The following is an 18866-nucleotide window of genomic DNA, read 5'->3' as shown; positions in this document are numbered from 1 at the left end:
TTGTGACCGGGCCCTCAGGCCTGGCTTCCTGGGTTGCTGGAGGCAGTTAGAGACTTGGAGCCCAGGGGCACACATGGGCGACCACCTGAGGGGGACAAGCTGAATCTCTGCCTGAACCCAAGCAGCACAGTGGGTTGTAGGATCAGGAAAGGGTCTCTGTATGTCCCTTCCTTTTCTCCATAAAGTAGAGCTGGCTGGGGAAACTGAGGTAGCTGACCCAGACCTAGACCTGCAAAGATTGCTTACCAGCTTGGTGACTGAGCATGTGGCCTCTGCTGGCACTTGGAAGCCTTACCTGTGAATTGAACAAGGGTATTGGGCTGGTACCCAGAACCCTCCCCACCCTTTAAACTTGAATTTGATATAGAAATTCAGAACCCTTTCCTGGGAGTGCTCTGACAGGGCTCGCTAAGGGCCAAAGGCCATAGCAGAGCATGAAGCTCAAGTTATGTATGAGAGGGGCCGCTGAGTCATCTTCGAACGGTTAAGGCTCTTAGCATTGAGGAGGATGAGGAACTGGAAGTATGATGGAATGTTCTTTGGTGGAAACCTGAGGGAGGTCAGGACCGCCATTCGCAACCTTATTCAGTTCAGCCTTTCAGGACCAACATTGCTTGCTTTTCTGGCTCTCACTCTCTCAGAGAGACCTGTGTGCCTGAACCTGCCCAGGATACTCAGGCAGAGACAAAGTCAGCTTGGGCCTGGGATTGGCAGAGATACTTCCAGTTGTTGGCTGCTGAGTCCGAAGATGTTTTCAGTGGTTGGGTCATGGTGATGTCTCCAGTTGGACACCATGGAAGTGGCCGTGTTGGACCTCCATGCCCTTTCACCCAGACAGGTACCAGGCCCTGCCTGCCTGGGAGTGTCTCCACTGGATGGACCATCAGTACGTTTCATAGATGCTCATTTCGGGGTTGGAAATCATCTTCCCTAAACAGAAGGATGCAGGAACTTGGTGTATAAGAATGAAGTAGACTTTTTAAATATCAAAAATAGTTGAATGAGGGCATTTTCATTTGACTCAGTCTAATAACCAGAGCCACTCTGGGATCCTGTTTAGCAGTGATCTCCATCTCAGACAGATGAGCTAACATTCTCCAAATGCATCCAGAACCAGAATGAAATTATGACATGCTTCCTGTTAACAAATGTTTCCTGAGTGCCGAGCAGACTCAAGACACTTACCCTTATGTGGGGTTCCCACCATTCCTGTATTTTTGGCATCCTTTTGGGTAAGAGTTTTTTATAGCACTTTGGAAGAGCTGAAGAGACTTGGTGTGGTACTGGAGCTGGCCGTCACTGGAGCATGGTCACTGTATTGTGCTAACGGCTCATGGTGTCCACGACCCACGCACACACACTGAGTGTGGCCCCATTGGCCCACCTGCCCCCCCAGAACCAGGATAAAACTTCTCCCCTGACCATTTGCAGATACTCTTATGGTGGAATTCTCACATGGCCCCAGAAGGCGTGTGTTTGCTCTTAGACCCTTTCTGCTCTGTGGAACGTCACCATGCCCAGGGGGTTGTATCCAGCTCTGCCTGCTGTCTACATGCAGCAACACAGGGAGGTCATGTGGGATTGTAACCAAAGTAAGGACCACATAGGGTTTTCAACCAGAGCCCACCTGTTGAGATCCCTGGTGTACACACATCTTTTAAAGTGGGGGCAGAGGAGAAGGAGGTAGATGAAAAGCATGTGATGCCGTCAGAGGTAATGACGAACCCTTGAGGCACTAGAGCCATTTATACGTTGTTTTTGCCCTCTTAGTATTTTCTTTAGCGTGTCCTAATTTAAAAAGCATCCCATTCCCGTTGTGCTAGACTTAATATTTTAGTTTATGGCCGTCTTTTTTAGTAACTTGACATCACATACTTAGCCATCCAACAAGAGGCTCGTTTTCTCAATAATGAATAGTGACGTGCTAAATTCAGATCTGACGCATGTTCTGCTTTACTATCTGTTCTCTATGTTGCTGCTTGTCAGAATGAAAGCTCAACATGTCAGATGGCTTTGCTGGCTTCTCCTGGAAAAAGACTTCATTCTTCATCACTTCAGTTGGGTCATGGTTTTTTAGTACCATTTTGTTATTAAGCATTAATATTTGCAGCAGTACCCAATTATCTTTTTTAACAAAAGTATCGTAGAAAAAGTGTTTTTGGCTAAATGTTCATAAATGAGTGGGAATGCAAATCAATTCCCTTAACTTATATTATGTAAAGTGGTGATAGAATAGTTGCAGCTGTGGTTTTGCAAAGATAAGACTGTTTCCGGCTGCCGTGCCTGCTGTATTATGTATTTTGATGAATCTCCAGGATGATGTAGAAGCTTTGCCTGCCTACCAGGGCCTCTGGGAAAGACAGTCTGAGGTGATACGGTGCTGGAAACTCCGTGTGATTGGTTGTGGAAGAGGGGTTTGCCTTGATCTGCCGTGGGAAACCAGGCTGGATGACCATCTGCGTTGTGGCTGTAGCAGGCCACCTAGGTGAGGTCATCTTCCTGATCGTTGGGCCTCTAGCCTGCTTCTGGTAGGACAGATATCTTTTTTTCCATGAAAAACAGAAGGAAAGTATTGAATTACTCTGGAAACACATACCTAAACCTTGGGGTCCGATTGTCAATGACTGTAAAGTGGCGGAGGTGTTGGGCCACGGCCATTCTGCCACTCTGGTCCCAGTGTGTGGCCCCCAGGGTCCTTCGGGCCCTTGGCCTCCTGAGCTCCTGGTCTGCATGCATCCATGGGGCCTTTGCTAGGGCCATGTGTTCCTGCTCCAGTGTTTGGGCTTGGAAGCAAGGCTGCCAACATCAGAAACCACAAACCAGAGGAAGATCCACAGGGCCTTTCATCTCTGGGTTTCTCTAGATGAGAAACAGCCAGGAGGCTGAGATGGGGTGGTGAGGAAGATGCCAGTGAAGCTTTAGCCAGTCTTCAGAGTAGGGGAGGAGGGGCCCCCACCGAAGCTCTTGGTTCTTGCTTGGATTTTATTCCTGTGCCTTCTGGACTGGAGCTGTGCTTCGGAATCCCAACCTCCCTCCACCCCCCAGAGACAAATGGGAGGCGTTGATTCAGCCTTTGTTCTTTTCTCCTGAGCATCTCAACAACCTAGTGTGGCCTCCCAAGTAGGGGTGGAGAGATCACCCCATCCATTCCCCTTCTTTTTGTTTTAGTGTCTACATGGGTCCAGGGTCACACAGGGATCATGCCCTCCATCCTCCTGGTAAGTTTGGCTTTCTGCTGTTACTGTTGTTTTCTGCCTCCTGCGCCACCCTGGCTGCTGGTTCTCATCCGAGTGGATTTGCAAAGTAGGGAGGAAGAGACGAGGCAGAAGGCCCGAATTTTCCCTCTGTCACCCATGTGTCAGGACTCTGTGGCCGGCCTGGGTGGGTCCCTGCTGAGTTGTTCCTTCACTAGAGGGGTACCTCCAAGCAGGGCCTCCGCAGGGTGGTGGGCACACTTGCCTCTCACTCCTGGAGGGGCCAGGAGTCTCTGTTGCCACAGAGTGACATTATGCTGGGAAATGAAGGCGTGGTGTCCACTTCTCTTTCCATGATCCTCATACCCTTGCCAAGACCCCTGTTTTGTTAGTAAAGAACTTGATGCTCAGATCCACCTGCCAGCACGTGTAGCCTTAGGTAGACCCGGTATTCAGCCACTGATGAAGCAACCCCAAACTCAGGCCACCCCGCGTCCCTTGCTGGCGGGAGCCTTTCCGGAAACACTCAGGCGGCAGTGAGCCTGGCTTCCCCAATACTGTGTGGTCCCTTTATAGTGAAGATGACTTCTCGGGTCTTTGTTCCTGGACGGTGTCTGAGGCTTGTCATGGTACCATCCCACCCCGGGGTGTGGGAGGAAGAGCACTTGGTCCATGTGAAGTGGGGTCACACATGGGGCTGCATCTTGCCCCTGAGGGTGTGGCAGTGCGCGGAGAATGGGCCTCTGCTGCCCCTCAACAGCCAGCCCTGGTGGAGACCCCCCCGTGTCCCAGACAGGCCTGGCCACTGGGATGGCAGCCCTGTTGTGTGGGACAGCCAGAGACATGGGTCAGCGGCTGATTTCTCTGAGGTTTGGAGCGCGTGTTCATTAAAGGCAAGAAGAGTGGGAAGGAATGGATGGAGCCACGCGGCAGGGCCAGAGCCTCGCTTGTCGAAGGGAGAGGTGGTATATTCTGTTTACTGTCAAGTTTCAGGCTGGAGTGTAGATGCCGATGTGTAAATGAGTAGGCAGGGAAGTGAGCTTTCTCTTATTAAAATGTTGGCTTGCTAATCAAGTGTTCCTGGGTGTGATTAGTGGCAGAGGAAAAGGTTATTTCTTTCTGTAAATATTTTTGCTTAACATTTATGTGTTACCATTGCTGATTTTATTAATACTCTTAGACTGCATTAGACCAATAACTTTTTTTTTTTTTTTTTTTTTAAACATGGTCTTGGTTTTAAGCAGTTTCAGTTGGTCTTTATGGAAGGCCACACACCATCTCACTAAAGCTTGAGGGATCTGCCCGGGTTCAAGTGTAAAGGGGCATTAGCTTCAACTTATAGCAGCTCCCCCAGCTACAAATGCTGATGAAATAGCCCAGGAGCACAAGAGCCTGGTTACTTTCAGTGATTTTAGGATTTAATATCTGGATCTCAATTTTGACCATTGATGAAGAAGCAGAAAATTGGATGCATTTTCTAAAGTAATGATTTAGGCCAAGGAGGGCAGATCAGTTGAGCCCAGGAATTCGAGACTAGCCTGGGCAGCATAGCGAGACCCCATCTCTAAAAAAATTTTTTAAAAAAAATCAGCCAGGTGCTGATGTGTGTCTGTGGTCCCAGCTACTCTGGAACCTGAAGTGGGAGGATTGTGTGAGCCTGGGAGGTCAAGGCTGCAGTGAGCCATGATTGCACCACTGCACTCAGGCTTGGGTGACAGAGGGAAACCCCATCTCCAGAAAAATGTTTTAAAAAATCAGCCAGGTGGTGATGTGTGTCTGTGGTCCCAGCTACTCTGGAACCTGATTGTGTGAGCCTGGGAGGTCAAGGCTGCAGTGAGCCATGATTGCACCACTACACTCAGCCTTGGGTGACAGAGGGAGACCCCATCTCCAGAAAAATGTTTTAAAAAATCAGCCAGGTGGCAGTGCCTGCCTATGCCTGGGTGGGCTGGTTGTGTGAGCCTGGGAGCTCATGTCTGATCATGTCCCTCTACTTAGCCTGGGTGACAGAGGCAGACCCTGTCTCAAATAAATTAATAAATAAATAAAAGTAACGATTTAGGAAACGACTGAGAATTCCCATGACCCTTGTGTCCTCGGGCCTGGTGTTTTCACAGGGGTGGGGGCGGCAGGAGGGGAGAAAGAAGGAGGTGCCGCCTGTGGCTTCCTTCTTCCCAGGCATTCATTTAACACCAGCCGAACACATTTGCTTTATTGATTGGTTGATTCATTTATTTTTGGCAAACTTGGCAACTTCCACCTGGCCCCATGCTGTTAAAAATAAAGTCTTCTTGGTCGACTGAATGCTTTTGCAATTCATTCTTTCCACGTAGCAATTAAGATGATTCCCCTAGCCTGGTACCAGTTAAGGATAAATAGAAGGTTTTCAAAGAAAATGCTGCGTAATTCATTGGCGTTTGTGTGTGGGCACACGGGTAATACATGCGAGTAGCTTCCGTGAGTGGACTCCTGTGCAAGGAAGTAAAATGGAACGTTTTTCTGCACTTACCCTGAGAAGCAGCCTGAACAGTGACATTTATACATATTTCATAATGTGGCTTCTTCAGGCACGCGGAGCAAACAAATCCATTGCTCAGCAGTATACTATTTAAAAGAAACAGCAGCAACCTGTGGGGAAGTTGCAGAAGCTGTTAAAATTAATTATATATGGCAAAAAGATAGAACATTAGGGGGAAATGTTAATGTGGGAGGATGAAAAAACACAGCCGTGGATGAGCAGCAGTTCAGAGCATCTGATGACAGTGTTTAATTTCCGTTTTTTTATAAATGTATACTGACGAACAACAATGGCGCCCGCACAGGGTCCTCCCGTTCCGTCCTTTCTCCAGTCCTCTGGGATCAAATGTCCCCGTGAGCATCCAGTCAGCTGCACGTGGTGTGAGCCTTGATTTCTGGGAACGGTCCTGTGCTGTCTTTTAATAGGGATTTGTGGAAAACGAGAATTGGTGGTGAAGGTATCGAATTCCTGAGCCTTGTAATGCAACACCTTTCCTGTGGTCACCTTCCCTCTTCCGGTTCAGCTATACATTGTTTAACTCAAAGGAAACCTTTGTTGTCCTGGGCAGGATGTAACCTGCTACTCCCTGAAAAATTCAGCTTGGGTGATCAGTTTCCTCAGGCATGGAGGGGGAGAGGCTCTCCAGTGGGGGTGGGAGGGTGCTTACAGGAGGGTCCCAGAGCCGTGGGGCTGGCTGCCTCTTTCCTGGGGGAAGCTCGCCTCTTTCCTGGACGCTGCAGGTTTGCAGGATACCCCTTGGTTCAGCTGGTCATGGCAAGTGGGTCCTCCCTATCACCTGCTTCCACGGTGGTGGGACGCCTAGGGGCATGGGTGGGGCCTGTGTCCTGGGAGACTTTGACTCCAGCTGCTCTAAGCCACTTTGTCTCTTCTGCATGTCTCAGCATCAGTACCTCCTGGGGTTGGCTCTCCTGTGGGCATTTGGGCTCCCTTTGCCTGGGCGGCCTGTTGTCTGGTGGGAGCCTTCAGTCCCTCTTAGTACAGCAGCCAAGGGTGTCTCTTCTGACTTCCTGAGCCTTCTGACTTCTGTATCCAGGAAGTGAAAAAGTGTTGTAAATGGACTTGGACTAAGGGGCAGGACTCTGACTACAAACAGAACTGTCCGGAGTGATTTCTGCAGCTCCCTGAGGCAGACCTACCTCCTTGAGCTCATCATCCCCTTAATTCTGTGCGTGGCCTGCATATTGTAGATGCCCCTGAAGTAATTTTTTGAATGAATGAATCCAGGCTGCAGTGGGGCCAGGTGGGTGTGGAGTGGGCTGGGCACGTGTAGGGAGCGCATCCCAGCAGCTGTCTGGAAGGCTGGGTTGGTTCTGTGTTAGCTGGGAGTGTTTTCTGCAGACAGAAGGCAACCCAGCATGTTATACTACCTGTTCAGGGGAGGTGTGCATGTTCTGAGATCATCAAGCCATGTTCTTGAGCTTTCCACCGCAGGGAAGTGAAGTCATGCCCCCGCCTCTCCTGCGTGCAAGTAGGGCGGGGAGTCTAAACCCATGCAGGTAGGGTGCGGGGACCCAGCTGTACTCTCCCGCCACCTGTGGGTGCCGCACTTGCGGCAGCCTCGTAGGTGAGGGATTACATGGTTCAGCCAACCTGACTACATCCAAGCTGGGATGATGAGGACAGCAAGAAGGCCCACTGGCTCTGCGAGTCCTGTAGGCCTGGGTCCCTCGAGACAAAGCTCAGATGGCTTCTGTATCAAATTCCTTCAAAGACCCAGCATGGTGGCTGCCGCTTTGCCCACCTTCAGAGGCCTGGAAGCTGGTGTTTGCTGCGTGTGTAACTGACGGCCCCAATCCCACATTTGTTAGAAACCTTCACTTTCTTGGCTTTTCATAATTCAATTGAAACTCACTGCCACTCCCTCATTACAGCAGATGATGACCTCTAAACCATGACACAGGGCTGCAGCTTCCTCTGGGAAGGAGGACTCACGTTGATTTGTGCTCCGATCCCCACCCCCGCCAACCCTGGGCTTCAGTGGCAGCACCGCAGAGGCCTGCTGAAGGCCGGAAAGCCTTCTCTGCCTGCGTGTTTAAACGGAGCAGATTGATGCAGAGTTAGACTTGGCTGGGAAGCAACTCAGCTCTTTAGCATGGAATTGCATCATAACAGTCACTCCCTCCTGCAGCCACAGTGACTCTGGCACTTCCTCCTGGTGTTTGCAAGGGGAAGGTAATGATTCTAATTGCACAGGATTTGGTCCTGGCCTTGGTGATGGCAGGAGGGCAGGGTCCTCATGGTATGACCAAAAAATGCTTGCAACTTGACTTTGTCCTCCTCTGATGGTGTTGACCTTGGGCAAACTATGCCCCTCTGAGCCTAGTGCCTTGGTTTCCCCTTTTCAAATGCAGCAGATAATAGGGCTTAATCTCAGAGTTGTGGGGATTCAATGAAACAGTATTGAACAGGGCTTAACAGGTACCTGGTACATGTTAAGAGCTTAGTCAGGAATGACTGCTGAATGACTGCTGAGTCAAGAATGACAATCTGAGTGTGGAATGACATAATGGGGACTGACGGGGGGCGTTGATGAGAGGTGACTTGGTGGGTACAATGTGCGTTGCTTCAGCGATCGAGGCACTGAAGGCCTTGACTTCGCCACAATGCAATGTATGGATGTAGAAAATTGCACTTGTACCCCATGAATATATGTACACACACAAAAATGATGACTGCAGCAGTACCAGTAAATGTGGACAGCCAAAGGCTTAGCGTGTGGAAGATGCCCTGCTTGCCTGGCTGGGCTGGAGGAGGAGGGTAGTACAGGTTGCATCTCTCCAAACCAGCACCTGTGGTCTGTGTTGCAGTGAACATTTAGATGCAACGAACGCAACTCAAAACTGTCTTGCTCATGAGAGGTCTACTGTGTTCCTGAAGGTTCTGTCTTCCTCCTGGCACTTGGGATGTGGGATGCTCACTCCTTGCCCATCGACCTGGTAGTAATGGTTTTCTATCAAGCAGTGAAAGGCTTGGGGTTTCCCTGAAGCCCTTCCCAAATGTCATGCATTGGGGTTTTAGTTGTGAGGGTGTGCTGATCCCAGCCGCAGCCAAGGCGAGGTGCTGGCACCATGCTGCTGCACCTGCTCCTGTGCCCACTGGGACATCTGTTTCGTAATGTACATCCTTCCTTGGGAATATGTCTCTACTCCTTGAAATAGCTTGAGGTCTCTGCAATTTGCCTGAACATTAAGTGTGACCAAAGAGCCTGAGGCCAGCCATGGAGAGGACGAAGACGTGAGGCTTTCTCTCGAGAACCACACTGGGAGAGGCCGGGAACACGGCCACTTCACATGAAAGGCAGTTAGATTCAGGTCACTGGGTCTGGACTCCTGAATTTTATGGCAAAGTCTAAAAATGCAGATTTGTAACAACCAATGCTAATGAATTCAGACTGTTTGAATTTCACACTGAATAATGGCTGAATTATCAGAACCCACAGCTTATAAGATCCCTGGATCGTGTAATCTTTTCTCAAGATTAAATTGATAGAATGATGTAATATCACGTTACTTTTATTAAAAGTTCTGGTCATAAAAGAGAAACACCTATTAGGATAGAAGAATTTAGTAAAAATAGTAGTAATAACAAGATAATTTGGAATATGTCATATATTCAGTAAATTTCAAAATTCTTCATCTCATTTAAAATGCAATATTGTGCCCATAGATACTGAATACAGTACCTTTGTACCCTAGGGCTTCCTCTTTCCTACACTAGAGATTTTCTTTTTAAATGCAGATTTTGATTTGCAATCTAGGAAGAGGATTCTGGAAGAATGGGAAGAAGGACAAGTCTGCATCTATTAACTGAATTTTAGTTTTATTTTATTCGTGTTTTTCCTCTCATCCTTATCTCCTCCAGCCCTTCCTTCCAAACATACAAGTAAAGACATGCTTAGAATATCAGTACATAAGAATGTTGTTATACCTTCTTTTATTTTTGTTTAAAAGTTAAATTTAAATTTTTTTTCCCCAAAAATGTTTGTTCCTTTGATTCATGTATGTGTGTGCACGTGTATTTGCCCCGGGTTCTAGCCTTGTCTTGCTTTTCCACACATGCTCCCAGTGTCTTACCTAGGAAACAAGTGGAGCAATGGAATTACCAAGTGCAGATGGTAGGACTTCCCTTACCAGAGCCCGAGTGACTTGTATGGTGTTGAGCTTTGGTTACTAAATAAACGGATTTCTGGCCTTTGACATTCTACCCTGAGACTTAGGTGGCCAATCATCAAATACCATTTTCTTTCACTGTTGTCTGCATTTAATACAGCATCTCCTGCTATACACACTTGTCAATTCAAACTGAGTATTACATTTTGGTCTTTATGATCTGTCACGGGAAAATGGAAGTAAATTCTTTATAATATGCTAATTGATCTATTTGGGAATTTTTAGATGTAGACAACATCTGTGCATGCCGCTAACACAGTTAATAGCTCCCGTTCTTCAATATGAGAAGGTTTTCAGAGTCTATGTGTGATCTTGATGAGACCTTCTGTGTCGCCCCCAGGGCTTGGCAGTTTCAAATTTAAGCTGTTTTTTCTGGTGCCTTAGGACTGAATCTGAGCCTGCACAAAGTCCTGTTTTGAGCATGCTTCTGGCCACAGTGTGCTGGGATTGTGTTGTTTCTGGAAAGATCCTAGGCTGGCCAGACCTGGTCTTATCTACCACCCCCATCCCTACTCCGTCCTAGCCTAGACCAGACTGGCTGGAGTGATGGGTGCAGAGAAAGAGACCATGGACCTGAACAGTCCTTGGGACCCTTCTGCCACTCTTGGAGGTGCCACCTCCCCTGGTAGCTTGGCACCATTGGGTTTTCCTTTAGCCAGGGCTTTTTGGCAACTCAAGAGCTTATTTTCCATACAAACTTGTTGACAGTTCTCTAAGGCAGGAAGCATTGCTTTATTGAGAGTGAGGAACTGCACCCTTTGAAAGCTGTCCCCTGAAAAGGGAGTGGAGGGAGATGGCTCCAGCTGGAGTTCAGGGTGGGGGTATCTTCCAGTGAACCGGGAGGGAGGGCTGAGTGGTGGAGCTTGGGGCTCATGTTCCAGGCCTTCTCTGGCCAGGAAAGCAGAGTTGAAAAGGGCCTTTTTAATTTGGAGGGCCCAGAATGGTCCAGCTGGTTGCCCTGGAAAGGAAGCCTCACGTGCCAGATGTTGCACAGCTTGAGTTGGTCCTGTGTGTGTGGCACAACTTTGCAAGGTTGAGGTATTTACCTTTATTTATTCCTATAAATTGAATGGATAAGGGGGATTAATTGATTTCTCTTGGCACTTGGCAAGAACAGAGGTCAGATTTGAAGCTAGGTCTGGGTTTCAGTTGCACACCCAGCATGTTCTGCTCTATGACCTTTTCCTAAAAGTTTAGATGTTGGTATAAACCTGTGTGTACTGAACGCACCTGACCACATTCTGGTATGATGGCTTTTCTTCAGTCTCTCTATGGACTCCAAGCTTGCAGACCAGCAGTGCATGGAAAGGAGGCTTTCTGGCTTGGTAAAAGCTCAGTCAGGTGAGCTTGCTGAGTTTATTGTGAGCTTTGCAGTTCCATTCCCCACACACCCAGTGGCGGGGGTGGAGGGGATGTGGGGAGGAGGTGGCCCCGGAGCAGAATGAGCCCCTTGGTCTTTGCTGTAGCCAGAACTCCAGGCTAAAGTAGCACAGGGCGGGCAGCTCCAAGGCCTGAGTGTCTCTCTGTCTGTCTGTCTGTCTGTCTCTCTCATTTCTGTGTTCACCAGCAGCAGCCCCAGGCTGCCTCACTGGCACTGTGAAGGTTCAGGGCACAGGTATGAATAGCGGGGGATCTTCTGGCCATCTTTGGACAGAAACCCCCATGCTCGGAAGCATGGCCTACTCATCCCCAGGTCCTGGCCTTCCTAAGGACTATTAAACACACATCAGCCAACTGATGCCTTAGGGACCACCCATATACCAGACGCACCTGGGTACTGCGTATTCTCTTGATATTACTAAATTGTCAGCCACCAGGGCTAGTGTATGTGGGTGTCACTGTCATTATCAGCCTAGGGAGGGAATGGAATTTTGGGAGTAGTCTATCTAAGCTCCATTCTCTTCATTCCCAGAGCTGAACACGTGCTGGGTCCACACACCTGTGGACTGATGGGTGGGACGGTCTCAGTGCTTGGCAAAAGAGAAAACGGGGATAGCAGGTACTTTCTGAACATTGATTACTGACTGCTGCTGTTAATGGTATTGTTGGCGTTTTTTGTTTGTTTGGTGTTTGAGATGGAGTCTCGCTCTGTCGCCCAGACTGGAGTGCAATGGCGCAATCTCAGCTTACTACAATCTCCGCCTCCTGGGTTCAAGCAGTTCTCCTGCCTCATCCTCCCTAGTAGCTGGGACTACAGGCGCCTGCCACCACGCTCGGCTACTGTTGTTAGAGATGGGGTTTCACCATCTCATCAGGCTGATCTCAAACTCATGACCTCAAGTGATCCACCCACCTTGGCCTCCCAAGGTGCTGTGCTGGAATTACAGGTGCGAGCCATTGCTCGCACCTCAACCCTTTGGCAAAAAGTAAGAACTACAGAGGGCCTGTCATTGAGACTTAGAGTCACCAGTGCCCCTCACCTGTTCGTCTGAACTCAGACACATGTAGATGAACATACATGTACATGCTCACACGTGTGCACACATACATCTGACATGGACACACTGATATGCACACATGTACAACCAAATCGTGAATGGTATGGACCCCACCTGAGGCATGCACGTAAGGCGTGCCTGTAGCAGTGGGACAGAGTAAGGGCCTCCTTGTGCCCTGTACTCATCACGGGGGTTGCCCTGGCTTCCTTGAGGTTGGCTTTGAGGAGTGTAGCCTGTGACTTCTGCACGGTAGAGAACTGAGGCCTTAGAGAAATAGTCATCCATCGTAGCCGTTCCCTGCAGTGTTGATAGAAATGGTGTTGGGATAATTAGACTGTGCTGCTGCTTTTCTCCTTTCCTTCCAGGTTGATGAGTAGGAGCAGTTTAATTTGAGACTAGTAAATTTTGTAATTGGATTTAAAAGACCGAAATGAGTGGACCTGGTTTCCAAGTTACCTTTATACCCACAGCAAGGGGAAATGCTTGAGTCAGGTGTGGATCAGATTATTTTATTGTGCCAACATTAATATTGGGAGCACACACATAATCTGGAGTCAGCAGGTTCATCCACTACTATCTCATTAAATTTTCAGGCAAAAGCTGCAAAAATTAATTGGAGACATGTAATAGTTTAGAATGTGAGCCGGCTTATGGTAATATAAATTATGTGACGAGAAGACAGTTTTATATACTGAGAGAGGGAAAACCGGTTTACTTTAATGAGAAGAGATAGAAATGTAGAGCTATTTTTTCATTACAGATACACTCTAAAATGTTTGGACTTAGTTGATGAATAGAGTTAATTCGCTGCTACAGTTCCAATAATTCATGTTGCACAGTTTAATGACTTCTAGATAAAAACAGGATTGAAATGTTAATTTCTCTGAAGAAATCGGGGCACTCTTGTATATCAGACCCCGCCCGCCCCGCATTAAACCACTAGTTAATTCCACCAAACCAGTCTCTTTGAGCCATTTCATGCCGCATAGACTTTTGTATTTCTTACCTGGGCTGGCTGGCTGTTTTTTAAACCTTAATGTATGTGATAATCTTAGGTGAGAGAATGTATTAGAGCTGTGTCTAGGTAACCTGACTCCGCAGAGAGTTTCATAGCGTTTAGTTTTGTAAATGACCACATGTTATAATCTGCATTCTAGTGTCCGCTAGCTGTTTTGGCAGGGAGGGCGTTTATTTAATTGTTGTTAGCCATCTGTTCAGTCGAGTAGCGATGTTGTCCCACTTCCTTTTTTTTTTTTGGAGACGGAGTCTCGCTCTGTTGCCCAGGCTGGAGTGCATCTCCGCTCACTGCAAGCTCCGCCTCCCGGGTTTACACCATTCTTCTGCCTCAGCCTCCCGAGTAGCTGGGACTACAGGCGCCCGCCATCTCGCCCGGCTAGTTTTTTGTATTTTTTTTTTTTTAGTAGAGACGGGATTTCACCATGTTAGCCAGGATGGTCTCGATCTCCTGACCTCGTGATCCGCCCGTCTCGGCCTCCCAAAGTGCTGGGATTAACAGGCTTGAGCCACCGCGCCCGGCCGATGTTGTCCCACGTCTGAGCTGGGAAGTAGGAAGTATAGATCAGTCAGTGTTAGATTCATGAGGCGATAGTCTTAAATCATGCAGAGATTTTATCACTATATCATTTCACATTTTTGTTTTCTTTTTCACTTTTCATAACTGTGAGACTTTTTTCCCCCCATAGGGTAGGTTCAACAGAGTTCAGTGTCTTCTTTCTCTTTAACCTACTCAGAAAAAAAGACGAGAAGGAAATACGAAGTATAGTCATGAAGTGTTAACTAATAGTAGGGCTACATAATTGAGTACTCGGATTTGGTTTCCAGAGTTCTTATAACAAGAATGCAAACATGTCTTATTTAAACCATGTGCGTGTTGTGTTTTGCTTTTTTGCATTTGACAGAGGGGACAAAAAAAATAACCCCTTAAATATTAAGTTGCAGAGGGAAAGGAGATGAGCCCCCCGCTCCCTGCACTCCATTCCTGGTTTGCCTTTGGGTATGCAGTTCAAAGGGCTTCCTAGTTAGGGCCCAGTTAGGGCCGAGGAGGTGGACTTGGCGGGACTTCCTGGCAGAGGCCCCTACCTCATGACCATTGGGCCTTAGCAAGGCTTAGTGAATCCTGAGTGGGGTCATCTTTAGCTTAACCCTGGAGTCACCACAGAGCTTTTGTAAACAGTGAGAAACCTACTACTTCCTACAGAAACTGTGCTGTCTGCAGAGCTCAGTGTCTGCTCCAGCCTGGATCCCCAGGCCCTGTCACTGTACGCACCTAGTTTTGAGGTAAGGACGTCACAAAACATCTGCCAACCTCAAACTCAGCAGGAGCCACCCAGACGTGGGGCGCAGTGATGGCAAGAAGGAGCACCTTAGTCCGCTTGCTTCTGAGGCCCGCGGTTCCAGAAGGACTAGCGTCCTCAGAGCATGTGGTAGTGACTATTCTTGTCTTTTCCTGGTGGTGGGGCCTGGTGACCCCTAACACCGATGAGGACGGGAGGAGCTGTTCCCAGGCTCACTTCGTCCCTTTTTTTCTGCAGTGAGATGAGGCTCCTCCTGCCGTCCTTGCTGGGTGGTCTTTGTTTTGACCACATCCCTTGGAAGCGTGGCTGGGCTGCATGACTCCAGAGCAGCCTGGTGGTAGCTGGGCTGCTCTCTGAGTTTGGGCTGGTGGATGCTGAGTATTTGCATTCAGAGCCTTAGGCATTGACCTTGGCTTTCTGGGACTCTACGCCCGTCTGTTTGCCTTTGTCAGTAGAGACCTTCTCACATTTAGGGATTCATGTTTTCCAAGATCTGTTTGCTAGGTGTGTGTCAGACTTCCTCCCGGAGCAGTGACATGCATGGGAACTGTGAGTGTGTTGAGAGACCTCCCCTAAAAGATAGGGCTGCCGTCATCCCCAGGAGACCTCATGTTCTTGGCTCCACCTCAGCCACACTCGGCCGTGGGTCAGCTTCTTCTGAATCAGCATCTGCAGGACAGTGCCACCCAGCCCTGCTGCACTTGCTTCTTCCACGCTTCTTCAGAGGCTGGAGCTCACCCTCATGCTTGTCGTCTATTCTGCTTTTTTGATGCACTTACTTTTCCCTTTCATGACATCGCTTATGTCCTATGTTGGTTTAAAAAAAAAAAAAAAAAATTGCCTGTCATCAGCCCCAGCCATTTTTTAGCATTTCTAGTTTGGAACTTCGGAGACTTCAACTTATGATTCCTTTAAGCAGGAGTTTCTACTTTGGCACTGTTAACATTTTGGGTCTGGTGGTTCTTCATTGTGGGGGGCTGTCCTGTGCATCATACAATATTCAGCAGCATCCCTGGCCTCTACCCACCCGATGCCAGTGTTACCTCCCTCCCCACCCCAGTGTGACCAGAGATGTCACCACACATGGCCCAGTGGCCCCAGGGTGAATAACATGCCTTGCTCGAGAGCCCCTGGTGAAGGGGTAGACATTGATTCCATGGCCTTTGTCACGTCGTGCTTGAGCCATACCGTGCTTGGCACGGAAACCAGCCTGTAGCCGTCGTCAGCAGTGGAGCGTCCTCCCTGAGGTGCGTAACCCCCACATCATCGTTGCTTCCTTGGGCTGTGTTCTAGTGTTTGCGTCCGTCCCTTTTTCTCCCTGATTGCAGTTGGAAGGGCCCTGCTCTGAGCCGTCGCCGCATGCCTGGCGCTTGGCTCCATGACGCTCACACGGGCGTTCATGACAGTGCATTTGACAGACAGATTTATTTGTCACCTTGTCAGGGTGACATGTTGGGATGGCTCCACCACTCATGTGCCATTGACACTTGGCTGTCTGAAATCGGGACAAAGCATCCCTGAGACGGATCCGAATGAGGCTTATCAGCACCAGGCATCACTTACCGCCTGCCTTCCTCTGTTTCTCTAACTTTTAATTGAAACCATTTAGTTACCACCCCTGCTGCTAGGAATCTGGGGACAATTAGGAGAGTCCCATCTGTCCTTTGAACCACATTATATTGCTTTTCTCCTCGCGATCTCGAGAAGACGGCACATTCTAGCAGCAGTGTCTTCGCCTTGCCGTCTCGCCTCCCACTGGATGGTTTTTATCTCACTTGAATGAGTTATAGCAACTCTTTAATTCAATTATTTTCTCCAATGCAGGCTTTGAGATGATTTAGTTGAATCAAACACCCGGGTTTTCCAATGCAGAGCAGTGACTCCCAACGAGGCCGTGGGTGGTTTTTTACGTTTTCACTTCCAGCCACAGTTGCACGCATTCTGTGCTGCCCCCCGAGTGTCCTGGCACAAGCCCCTACTTGCTGTTCCAAGGAGTCGATTGGAAATGGCAGATGCCATGGGCTTTGCCAGCCTTTCCCCAAGGCAAGGAATTATCTGTCCAGTGATATTAGGTCACTGCATTCCCACCCAGCTGTGTCGAAAGAAGGGCGGGGGTGGGGCAGCCCGGGTGACGGGCAGGAAGGCAATTTATAAATTCAAGTGTGGTAAACAGTCGACTCTCCTGCTTTGGTATTTGAGTTTGAATTAAACAAAGTGTCGTGGGTGGGAGGTGTATCATACGATCATTTTAACCATTGTGCCTTTTAATGTGGAAAATCTGCCCAAAATAGGACCTGCTGCAGTAGTTTTCACATATACAAAGGAGTGGCTAGAATGTTCTCTCAGAGCAGCACACAGCATCAGAAAGGACATTTGGCCGCTAGAATTCTTGAGTGAGAATTCAGTGATTAAGCCTGTCTTCTGTTTTCCTTGTGGGCCCCAGGGTTCCTGTGGATGTCCCCACCCTCAGATTGCTGGAGTAGAAAACTTATTTTCCAAAACACTGAGTTGTTTTTCAACCCAGCATTAGAGGTTAAAGGTGCTCACTTAGACAGCATGCAGGATGGATCTGACCTTGGAGACAGCTTCCGACACTTGAGCAGGCTTTGGACAGTGCAGATGAAGGGGGCTGAGATACTGAGGCAGGATAGAGAACAGTCAGCTTGGAGTCCGGAGTCACTGGGCGCTGAGTGTGCGTTCTGAGTGCCATTCAAGCACCACGTAACGGTTGCGGCTGGTGTTGGGTCCTGAGATGGGCCGTGGACCACCGTCAAACTTGGGAAGCACGTGCTGTCCCCGCCACTCTAGAAGGTGGGCTGTTTTCCTGGTGCTGTGTGTGCCCTGCTTTGTGTGAGCATCTCACTGGGTGTCACTCTCATGTGGAAACTGGGCATCTTGCAGAAGTCCTTGCTCCTAAACGTAAATCGGTGCCCACATTGGGTATGTTCTGGAAGAAACAGTCTGTCCTGACATGGGGCTTATCCAGAGACAGGACACCTGCTACCTGGTGACATCACTGCCTCCCGATGGCACCACTCTGTTCTACTCCGCTGCCCCCAGGGCCTGACTTGCCACTGTGGAACTAACCCTGTAGGATGAGGCCGCCATGCCCGTGTGTGTGTCTGTCCAGGTCTGTCCCCACATACTTGCTGGTGGCGGGTGGGAAGAAGGATAGGTAAGATACTGTCATAGATTGTGAGTATGAAGTAATCTATTAGAACCTTCAGACAAGGAATGCTGGGGGTGGTGGCTCATGCCTGTAATCCCAGCACTTTGGGAGGCAGAGGCGGGCGGATCACTTGAGGTCAGGAGTTCGAGACCAACCTGGCCAACGTGGTGAAACCCTTCTCTACTAAAAATGCAAAAATGAGCTGGGTGTGGTGGCGTGCACCTGCAGTCTCAGCTACTAGGGCGGCTGAGGCAGGAGAATCTCGTGACCCCAGGAGGCAGAGGTTGCAGTGAGCAGAGATCATAGAGATCATGCCACTGTACTCCAGCCTGGGCAACAAAGGGAGACTTCGTCTCAAAAAAAAAAAAAAGAATCTTCAGACAAGGAAACCAGTGTCACATTTCCGTAAAGGTAAGTACACACGTGCTCTTTGACATAGTAATCTCCCTTCCCTACCCAATGCCAAGAAAGCTTTAATGCACCAAGATTTTAGTTATGGTGTTACTTGACAGCAAAAAAAGATGACTGAAGCATCCAACAGTGGGAAAACAGCTAATTCTTTTTCAAATGATGCCTTCACAGTTTGAAATAAGTAGAATGTCTTAAAATGAAAAGCTTCAATATCGAATGTTGAACATTTATGAATAGAACCATAAAAATAATCATAGGGGAAGGCTGATGAGGAGCGGTTCATAATGATTATCTACTATCTTTAGTTGGTAGAATTTTGGGTGATTTTTTTTTTCCCATACCCTCTCCTCGTCCCCAAATGTTCTGTAATGAATATATGTTTGGGTTTTGTTTTTGTTTTTGTTTTTGTTTTGAGACAGGGTCTCACTCTGTCACCCAGGCTGGAGTGCAGTGGCACAGTCACGGCTCACAGCAACCTTGACCTCCAGGCCCAAGCAGTCCTGCCTCAGCTCCCCGCATAGCTGGGACCACAGGCATGCATCACCATGCCCAGCTCATTTTTTGTATTTTTGTAGAGATGGGGTCTCCCTGTGTTGCCCAGACTGGTCTCAAACCTCCAGGCTCTTGTGAT

General features: G+C 48.6%; 1 protein-coding gene across 6 annotated transcripts in view; it reads left to right on the top strand.

Annotated features, from left to right (window-relative positions):
• The window catches only part of CTBP2 (C-terminal binding protein 2), a 172012-nt gene that overhangs the window by 50817 nt on the left and 102329 nt on the right, over positions 1 to 18866 (top strand). The window lies entirely within an intron of this gene.

This window comes from Theropithecus gelada, chromosome 9 (assembly GCF_003255815.1).
Source record: "Theropithecus gelada isolate Dixy chromosome 9, Tgel_1.0, whole genome shotgun sequence".
Classification (NCBI taxonomy): Eukaryota; Metazoa; Chordata; class Mammalia; order Primates; family Cercopithecidae; genus Theropithecus; species Theropithecus gelada.
The sequence above is the reverse complement of the archived record's forward strand: the minus strand, read 5'-3'. Positions and strand labels throughout refer to the sequence as shown.